Consider the following 10,139-nt stretch of genomic DNA (forward strand, 5'->3'; position numbering starts at 1 on the left):
ACAGCTGGACCACACTGACCAGCTAATGTGTTAATAAATGAGTCATCCTTCCTCATGTAAATAGGCTTACCCCTTGAGTCACTTATGTAGTGTCATTACCTTTAAGTTGTCAAAGTCATATTTTCCAACACAGGATGCGTGTAGCAGTTATGGATCACTACAGAGGTCACTACTTTTTCGGGTCTAATGTCAGGGCTGCTGAAGCTATATATTTAATCAAATTTCAGTGTCAGATTCCACAGAAACAGAACAAAACTTAATCCATCCCTCGCAAACAATTTCACAGGCACTGTTATTAAAGCTATTCTCCCTGATATCCTTCAAAGAAGTGTCCAAAGCCTAAATAACACAATTGGCGAATGTAACAAAACGCTACGAGGAATAATCTGAAGGCAAGCTTTATTTAAGCACTGTTTTATCAATTTCCATTGTTTCCAGGTTCTATTTATATTGGTATGTGAATGGAAATACTAAGGATTATGTATCCTTAACCTCTTAAAAAAGTGGTTGACTTGCACTAATTTAAAAACAGTCATAGCTTTGTAAAGATGAAAACAAAACCTCAAAGGGTGGCATGTTTTATTTGATGTTATGCAAAATCTAATGTCTGTAGAGTATTAGTCTGAGCTTTGTTTTTAATGCAGTATGTGTGATAATTGTAAATACTTTGTGTACAATTTGAGATGGTATATTTACTACACTGTACATACATGTGATATTGTATCATTTAGTTTTTTGTAAAGCAGTTAGTTTCTGTATAATAATATACAAATTGAACTATTCCTGTGTTAGTAATAAAATGTTTTTCTCTCCACAATGGTTGAATCTATCTGAATGACACAAACAAGCTTTTATTTTTCAACACAGCAAGATAAACAAAAAAGTATGATTTTACTTTGTGAAGGTTAAATATGCTGGAAGCTGGGGTTTTTTTCATTATTATTTAAAACTTCAGATTTATCAGTGTTGTAAATACTATTCCATCTACAATATTCATCGACTGTAAATTCAGACCTTTAGTAAATAAAACTATCAACAAAGTTACATACTTAATTATGACTTAAGTAATTTGACTGATTACATACTTTTATTTCTAGTTTTGTGTCCTCAAAGTATTATGAGTAAGGTTTGCTTTAGTTCTGAAAACCTCATTTCTACTTGTATTTGTATATTAGTTGAAACATGAAATATATTCAGTTTTATTAACTGTAATGCGTGATCATAAAATTGTGAGGACAATACATATAATCATACAAGTAATCATATTTTCTACTGTACAAATACTATTATTAAAACAAAGGTGTGAGGAATGTGACAATTTTACACGTCTAGAAAGCCTTTCTGCTCTTGTGGCTTATCTATCACTTTACACACACAATTTGTGACTTCCATGTAATCTGACCCCCCCAACTGTTGAGCAACATCACCAATGTGGGTGAATATAAAACTGTGATATCCAGTATTTTTTCACATTATCGCATATGTTTGTGTTCAGTAAAGGCTCCTAACGCGGATTGTAAACACATTTCATCAGTGTGAAGTATTATTTTTGTGCAAAAGGGTGCATTTTCCTTTATCTGTGCTTCTGGGAGTGAAAATGCGCACAAACAGGTGCATTTATTCAGTTGATTTAATCGATTTTTTAACTATTCTGTGGAGACAAGTCATTCATGATAAAGCATTCAAAACCCGTATTCTCAGTCATTATCTACACACACGCACGCACACATACATGTACCAAGGCAGACATGCTGAAATGCTGCTCTTTCGCGAGTATGGTTTTGCGCTTGTATGGGCATGGTTTTTTTTATGTGTGAATTTTGAGACTAAATAAATGGAATACTGAAATCTGTTACATCAAATCACAACATGAATGTAAATGAGTTTAAAAGCTGAACTCAAATTCAGATTTTTACAATCAATGTATACTCTGTTCTCCAACAAAGACATGTGTTGGTCCAGTCAGAACTTTGGTTTGAGGTAGGAGACGTCACAAGACAGCCCTGGTAGCCTACCCAGCAGAACGACTACATCGTATTTATCCTCCACTTTGAAATTACAGAGGAAACTTTGTGATTGCAGCAGTTTTAAAACAAGAGCAGACTCTAACATGCAGAGTCCAACTGATTTTTATTTTTGGGATCTGACGACGATATCAATATTAGCGAGAAAAACGTTTCTCATACTGATTTATCGGCCAATATATTAAATAAATAAGATATCCTCCTGACAAAGAAAAGTAATTGAGGCATGATATTTTGCAATTTAACCTTATACTTTATCATAAATAACTTTAAATAAAACTAAAACTGAAATACAACCAAATATAAAACTTACATGAAGAGAATGAATACACTCATTGTAAACAAACTATTTAATAACACCATTTCAAACAGTGTTGTGCAAACAAGTGTTTGAAATGCATTGTGTACTCCGTAAGTTTCCATACCAGCAGACATAACGCAGATAGCAATATGTCTATGAAAGGCTCACATCTGCCAATTTTTATCAGCCAACCGATAATTTTATCAGCCAACTGATATATCAGTCAGGCTGGAGTACTATGCTTGTGGAGAAATTCTCGTGGACCCACTTGTTGTTTGGAGCCATTGCCTAATCTGGAACCAGTTCTCTGTGTTTAGACGGCCAAAGAACTGTCTCTTAGTCAGAAAAACTGGTCCCACAGTAGACCCAACTAGTTGCTGGTCTAGAAGTAAGAATTGCATTTCAGAGGCTGGAGGGGGGATTATCGTTTCGAATAAAACCAACCAAAACTTTGATCTGATCGGATTGCACTTCACCACTTTGCATGAAAAAATAACATTTGTATTGGTGAAGACCAAAATAAGTTAGTTTTTACCCAGTCTGAGTTTACACCTGTGTCCGATGATACTGTATGTGTCTAAGTGCGTGTGTTTGTGTCTTCATATCAGTGCAAGAGAGAGAGGAAGAGAGCGAGTGGAGTCCGAGGGTTGAATAAAAGAATGAATGCTCGTAGCTATGAAGATTTTTTTTTACTAGTTTAAGAAAAGATCATCGATCATCATGCGGGTCAAAGACGTAAGCTGAGCCGGTGTCAGTGTATGCTTGCACAAGCGAGAGAAAGACAAGCCGTTTTCATACATGACCTGCTGGTAAAGTCCGGAGAATTGAGTCCGGACTTTACGCACAAGGCAGCTGGAAGTTCTCTGCACAGACGCGCTCACAACAGCAACAAATCCTCCGCATTATTAAGGGGAGAGATGGTGCAGCAGGCGGAGGCAGGATGTAATGTATTAATTCCGCTGCCGAGATCACATGATCATGTTTACAATACCCCAACACTGTCGTCAACCCCTATCACCACAAACTCTTTTGATATCTTTGTCGGTGTCTTTTACGTGTGAGTCACTGTTTTTTCACCGGGATATATTTGTTTTCTTTTTGTTCTCTCATCTTTGTGTGTGTCACGTGTTAGAAGCCAGCGGGGATCCCCTTAAGTACATTAAATTAGCAAGAAATATGTCCTTCAGTTAATCAGTAATGTTTGTGGATGTTTGATTATGTTGAGATGTAACTATACCAAATACATAACAACCCAAATCAAACCAAACCAACCAACCTACCAGGGGAGGAGAGAGAGAGTGAATGCTAAGGCACCCATAGATAGGGATGAATTCGCACCCACTCAGGTGTCAAGCATCACTTTAATCAGTCACTCCCAGTTCCCAAAACTCAAACCAAACTCAAACAGTAAGTCAGAGGCCAAGAGGCCATCATATTGCAAACGTGACTGGCTTACTCACAGGGAGGGCTAGGACCTGGGGAGCAGTAGCAGTTTAGCCGAAACCAGCTCTTCTTTTAGCACAATCATCACTGAAATAAATTTTTTCTGGACCATCCCGTTAGTGGAAGTGACGCTTGTGGTCGACTGCTGTCTTTATTTCAGGGTTCTCACAGTGTTAGAGTAAACCCTACTCCATTGAATTTCCTACTTTAGCAGCTTAGCTGGGGTGGACTACAGGCAGTGCACTACAGGCTGTAATTTTTAAGGGACTGACCACTGTCATGGTGTGCACCCTGGCTGATGTGTGATTAGCTGCTTTCAGACATGCACTGGACTCCGCAGTTGTTCTGTATTTTCTTCGGAGGAGATGCATGTGTGAACGCAAATGTCCGAGTAAGACGCTCTGCAGTTTCTATTGACTTTATCCACCTGGCCTCCTACAATAAAGTCTGTAGAAATCCAGGAGATCCCCCACTGTAATCACCACGAGTGAGTAGGGGGGAGTTGATGACGCTTGTAAAATGCGGCAGACGCAAAAATAAAAAAAAGAAAAGAAAACAATACCTCCCCGTGAAAAAGTTGTGTCACACATGTAGAAGGCACAGACGAAGATGTCAAGAGAGTTTGTGGTGATAATAGCTGACGACAGTGTTGGAGGAGCTGTAAACAAAATGACATTATGCAGCTGATTTAATACGTCACTTCCTGCCCCTGCCTGCTGCACCCCACTGCTCCATCTCTCACCTGAAAAATTTGGAGGATTGGTGCTGTCTGTGCAGAGTACCTCCCACTGTGTTGTGCATGTTGCTTTAAATGTGAATTAATTGAAACCAGCCTTCTTAAGTGTAATATGTTACCATATTATCTCCAGTAGAGGTTGAGTTGGAGAAAATAATAACTTTGGGTGGGTGATGGGTGGATGAGTCAAGCATACATATGGATTTGGATGTTGGATGTTGGATGGAGCTGATCCGTGCATCTCTAGTGTGTAAGTAAGTATTAATGTCTTTTGAATGGTCTAGCATTTGTGACTGTGTGTGTGATTGGCATGGCAGGTCTGGGCATGGGCATAGTTTCTCCTTTGCTGGTTCCTGGAGCTGATTCTCACTATTCACTTGAGGCAGTATAAGAACCCTGGTCTTCCCTCCACTTGTCGCCAGATTATACTGTTCACTACCCGGAGGTATCGGTTTATATTGGCTATGCTATCCTGTTCTTGCCTGTTTTTATGCCTTTTATGTGCTGGCATCCCGGTAAAATTCAGTTCCATTCGGGATTTTACAAGGTGACAATGCAGAAAAGGTAAAACAGAATATAATCTCTTCCTCTCGTTCCTATAAACTGCAGCATTTTGGACCAACTGGAGACTTTTCACAGACTTACTGGGACATCCTGATGATAAAGAATTACAATAATCCAGTCTCGAGGTAACAAAAGCATGAACTGAGCATCCTTTTCAGACAGGACGTTTCCAATTTTCTTGATATTGTGCAGGTGGTAGAAGGCTATCTTAGAGATTTGTTTTATGTGTTGGTAAAATAACATGTTCCGGTCAAACAAAGCTTGGGGCCATGCTAATGCCATCCAAGGTGACTATCTGGTCAGAGAATGTCTCTCTGAAGTGGCCAGGTACAATGACTTCAGTTTTATCTGAATTTAGAAGTAAAAATATCTGAGTAATCCAGGCCTGATCTGCATCTCTAGCACCTCTCTCCCTGAATCTTCTGCCTCTGCCTCCTTTTCTCTCTCTGGTTCCCGCCACCTCTCTCACTAAGACCTGCACTATCTCCTCTCTCTGTCGTTCTTCCTCTGGCTCTTCCTATCTGAGTCTTTGCGCTGCCTCTCACACCAGGACTTGCACTCTCTTCTCTCTGTGTAGCTCTCCATCCTTTGCCTCGTGTACCACTCGTACCTGCACTCTCGTCTCCCCACTCTGACTCTCTCCCTCTAGCTCGTCCTCTCTATCTTCTGCCTCCAGTAGCAGCGGCTCCTGACCAGACCTCACTGGCTTCACTTGGCATCAGTGAGGGGAAGTTCATAACTGAGGTCTACGTCGGGTTGAAACAAGGAAGAAGAGTTACAAACTACTAAATAATTGTGAAATGAAATAAGTCACATGTCATTGTACGGTGTGTATTTTCAGAGAAGTGGGCTTTTGTTTTCGGGATAATGGGCGAACAGGATAATTTAGTTTTGACTGCCCTGTATAGCTAATCTAGCTAAGATTGACAGGTATAAAAAAAACACATGACAAGAAAACATTGTAAACATATACATTATATGGTCAACTTACAGTGTAGGAGTCATCACTTGCCATTGTCAAAGTCTCTCTCGTCAGCTGGATGTGGTCCACCTGCTTGAAGGAGTATATCACAGTATAAAACATGTTATTTCTCGTTGCCAGTAGGGGGAGCTATGACTATGACAGAATATTTGTATGTAGATGTGTTCAGGCCATGACTCACATATAAAGTTTGGTGCAGATTGGATAATGTGCACTGAAGTTACAACAACGTCCTGTTTCATGGTGAAAAATTGAAATTTGATGCCACGCATCATTGGTGACAAAAAATTATTAAGAACACAACTTTTCATAATCAAGGTATATAATTTGCGCCGTCTGAATAATCCTCTTGGAGGAGTGTGATAATGTAAGATTCGTGTGAATCATCAAAAATGACCACTGAAAATTCACTCATCTACTCACACTGAGAAAAATTTGGAGTGACATTTACTTAACAGAAGCTAGGTAACAATTCTCACTCAGAAATTCTTTGTAATTTTTACTTGGGAAATCCTCAAGTAAAGTTTACTTACTAGTAAGACTTGGTAGATACAGAATACTTAAGTAGATTTTACTGGCAATTTTAACCCTTAGGTATAAAATATACTCACATTTTGCTAGTAAATTGTACTTAAACTAAGTTTGTATCTAATTTTGAAAATATTTAAATTAACTAGCTTTTATTTACTTTATATCCAGACATTTCTAAGTAATATTTACATATTATTTGATATACTTTACAGCACTATTATACTATGGATTTGTTGCATTTTTAACATGAGCTACTTTTGTCAATACGATTGTTTTAAGTAAAGACTTACTATAAAACATGAAATAACAGATGTTTTTACAGAAACAGCACCTTTTATTCCCCCTTCAACACTGATGTAAGAGGTTGCTTTTTACACATACAATCTGGTGGGCATTAAACATATCTAAATCAGTGCTAGCAGCTACCGCAGACTTTCATTTGAAACACTTAGTCACACTAAAACATTGTCAAATAGGACATGTGACCTTTCTGATGCATTTTACCTCTTAAACAGTTTGATAGGATTATTAAATGTGTAGCTGTATGAGGTATTTTTCTGTAGTCAGTGAATTAGCTACAGTAGATAGTGGTCAGCACATCCCCAGTTAGAAGAAGCAGAGATGGGCACAAGCACAGAAGCTAAGTAATGAACTGCATATACATACTTAAAGGGTTAGTTTGGATAATTTTATGTGTGATTGTATGAGGTCCTTATCAATAGTCAGTGTATTCGCTACATGGAGAAACAGCATGAAAGCTAAGCAATGATGTGCCATGGACGGGGTAAGCAAAAAAGGTATTTTAGCAAGTTAAAAGACCAACTAAACGCCATAGGAGAAACCACATATTTTTGTTTGTGTTATTGTGAGACTTCAGTGTTTTAGGGACAGTTCAGATTCCCAAAGTCACACAATTTTTTTTAATTAAAAATATATATTTTTAATTAAAAATATATAAAAAATTGTCTAATAAACCAAAAATTTCGCGACCCCCCTGCAGTACCTCCGCGGACCCCCTAGGGGTCGCGGACCCCCTGTTGAAGACCTCTGGCTTACACCATTGGGACCCCTTCTTCAGCAACTGAAAACATGTCCACAAAAATGAGCTGGTGTGTGTCTAGAAAAGCAGCACATGTGCCAGAATGATAATAGCTAGCAAGCTAAGCTAATGCTAGCAAAGTAGTCTGTGGCCTACTCTCACACTGACTTCATCAGATGAACTAACATGAATGTACAAAGTAAATTAAGCAGAAAACCTACCCCAGTGGCTTCACATCCACGAACTGTCTCATCAAATGAGATATAAAATCATCCAGGTGCTGTCTGTCCTCCTGGGTCAGGTGCTGCTGCTCTGGTCAGTGTCTAACCTATTGTGTGAAAGGAGCGCTAACTGTCCTCTGACGTCACTGGCTGAGCAGGAGGAGGGTTTCGAATTTCACTCCAGTTACCCAAGTAAACTTTACTTCATTGTGTCGGGTCGTGCAGTCAATACAGAAGGGTAGTTAATATTACTTGGCATGAATGATAAAGATTACTTCAAAATGATGATTCATAATTACTAACAAACTAGCAGATTAAATATCACACAGTATTTTGAAGTAAAAGTGCTTAAATAATATTTTATTGTAGAATTTAAACAAAAAAGTTTTTCTCAGTGCACCACTATGCCGATGGAGGGGTTGGTGAAGTGTTTATTATTATTATATGTACTATTGCTGCTATCATTAATAACATATTTACATCCATAATTATCACTCTTATTATGTTCATTATAACAACTAGTCTGTCAGAGCTGATGGTACACAACTGTTCCTGGTCCCCCCCCCCCCATCTCTCTCACTTCTCTCCCCTCTTTTCCACCCTTCTCTCCTCTCCCCATTTTTCTCTGCTCACCCCAACCGGTCGAGGCAGATGGCCGCCCACATTGAGTCTGGTTCTGCTAGAGGTTTCTTCCAGTTATTGAGGGAGTTTTTTTCTCTCCACACTCGCAAAGGTGCTTGCTCATTGTGGGAACTGTTGGATTTCTCTATAATTTTTAAGGTCTTGACCTTCTTTGTAAAGAATTTATTACTTTATTATGAATTGGTGCTATACAGATAAAATAAACTTGAATTGAATCCCAGATTTGTTTTCAAAGTTTGCATGGGCAGTTCCGACTCTAGATCAAACAGCTCTCACAACAGCTCGTGCCATTTGGACTCATGTTATTCCGCCATTTGGCTGTCCTTAAGTGTTTCACTCCTAACTTTGAGTCAAGGTTGATCAAAGAACTGTGTCCAATCTTGTTTGTTGAAAGAGCTGTACCACTCCGTACTATCCAATGGTAAATGGGGCCTGCAAAAGGTTCAATCAGACCCTCCTGAACCTCCTTGGCACCCTTGAAGTGGAGAAACACAACAAGTGGTTGGATTACTTACCTGGGCTAGTCCACAGGATACGTACTAGCCTTTCTTATGTTTGACTGGCACCTGCAGATTCCTACAGACTTGCAGACTGGAGCTGTGGGACCTGCCATGCCTAGCAAGACGTTGGACTGGGTGAGCAGGCAGCAAGAACAATGATGCTATATGCCTATAAAAAAAAACGTACACAAAGAGTTTATGAACAAACTTCACAAGAGGCCTCTCTCTTACCTGGAGAGTGTGTTTCGCTGAGTTTGCCAGAGGGGTGGGACAGGTGGGAGCCGTAGGTAATCGTAAGCTGACCACACCTAGAGCGCCCTGTGTATAAAATCAGGCCAGAAGGAAAAGATGGTCCTGAACGATCCATTCATTGCAACCACCTGTTGCTATGCATCCATGACCCCCAACAAAAGACTGCTGTTACTGAAAGTGGCAGGATTAACAAAGCACATTTGCCAGCATGGGGACTGACCATTGGGGATGGGGGCCCAATGTGTGGCAGGATGGCAGATGAGAGATGCTGGATTGAGAGAGAGCAGTGCGAATCACGCAACGACACCCGGCAACGGTGGCTCAGCAGTGGATCTTGGTGGGGCATACCAGACAAAGGCAGAGAGACAGACGTGGAGGGATACGTGGAGGGGTGAAGCGTGCTTCACCCCTCCTACCAGCGAAGTACCTCTCATTGATTCTACCTGACTAAAAGACATGTTTGATTTGCATGTACATTATTACTGTTATTAGTATTCAGGAACCCATTGCATTTAGTAGATCATAGGCTGAGGAATTGCTGCTTATTTAAGATACATATGAGGGACATTAGCAACCATTAGTAAGGACTGTGAAGATCCTATACTTAACATGGCTTATCTGCACATAGGCCCTATTCACCTCCTCACTCCTGCATCTGACCCAGCTCAAAGCTCACCAAAAAAGGACTGGAAACATGAACTTAGTGTTTCGGCAGACAGTGATTTTAAAGAGACTGTAGGCCTGGATTTCTTATATTATAATATATTATAATTTTTATCACAATTATTTTATCTTTATCTTTGCTAGTCTGTGTGTTGTCTTGAACAGACTGCTTCCCTGAGAACAGTCTAATAATGCTGTGCCAGATTGAGCATGTGTGCAGGAAAAGTAAAAAATGCACAGA

This window comes from Hippoglossus hippoglossus, chromosome 13, assembly GCF_009819705.1.
Source record: "Hippoglossus hippoglossus isolate fHipHip1 chromosome 13, fHipHip1.pri, whole genome shotgun sequence".
In the NCBI taxonomy this organism is placed as follows: Eukaryota; Metazoa; Chordata; class Actinopteri; order Pleuronectiformes; family Pleuronectidae; genus Hippoglossus; species Hippoglossus hippoglossus.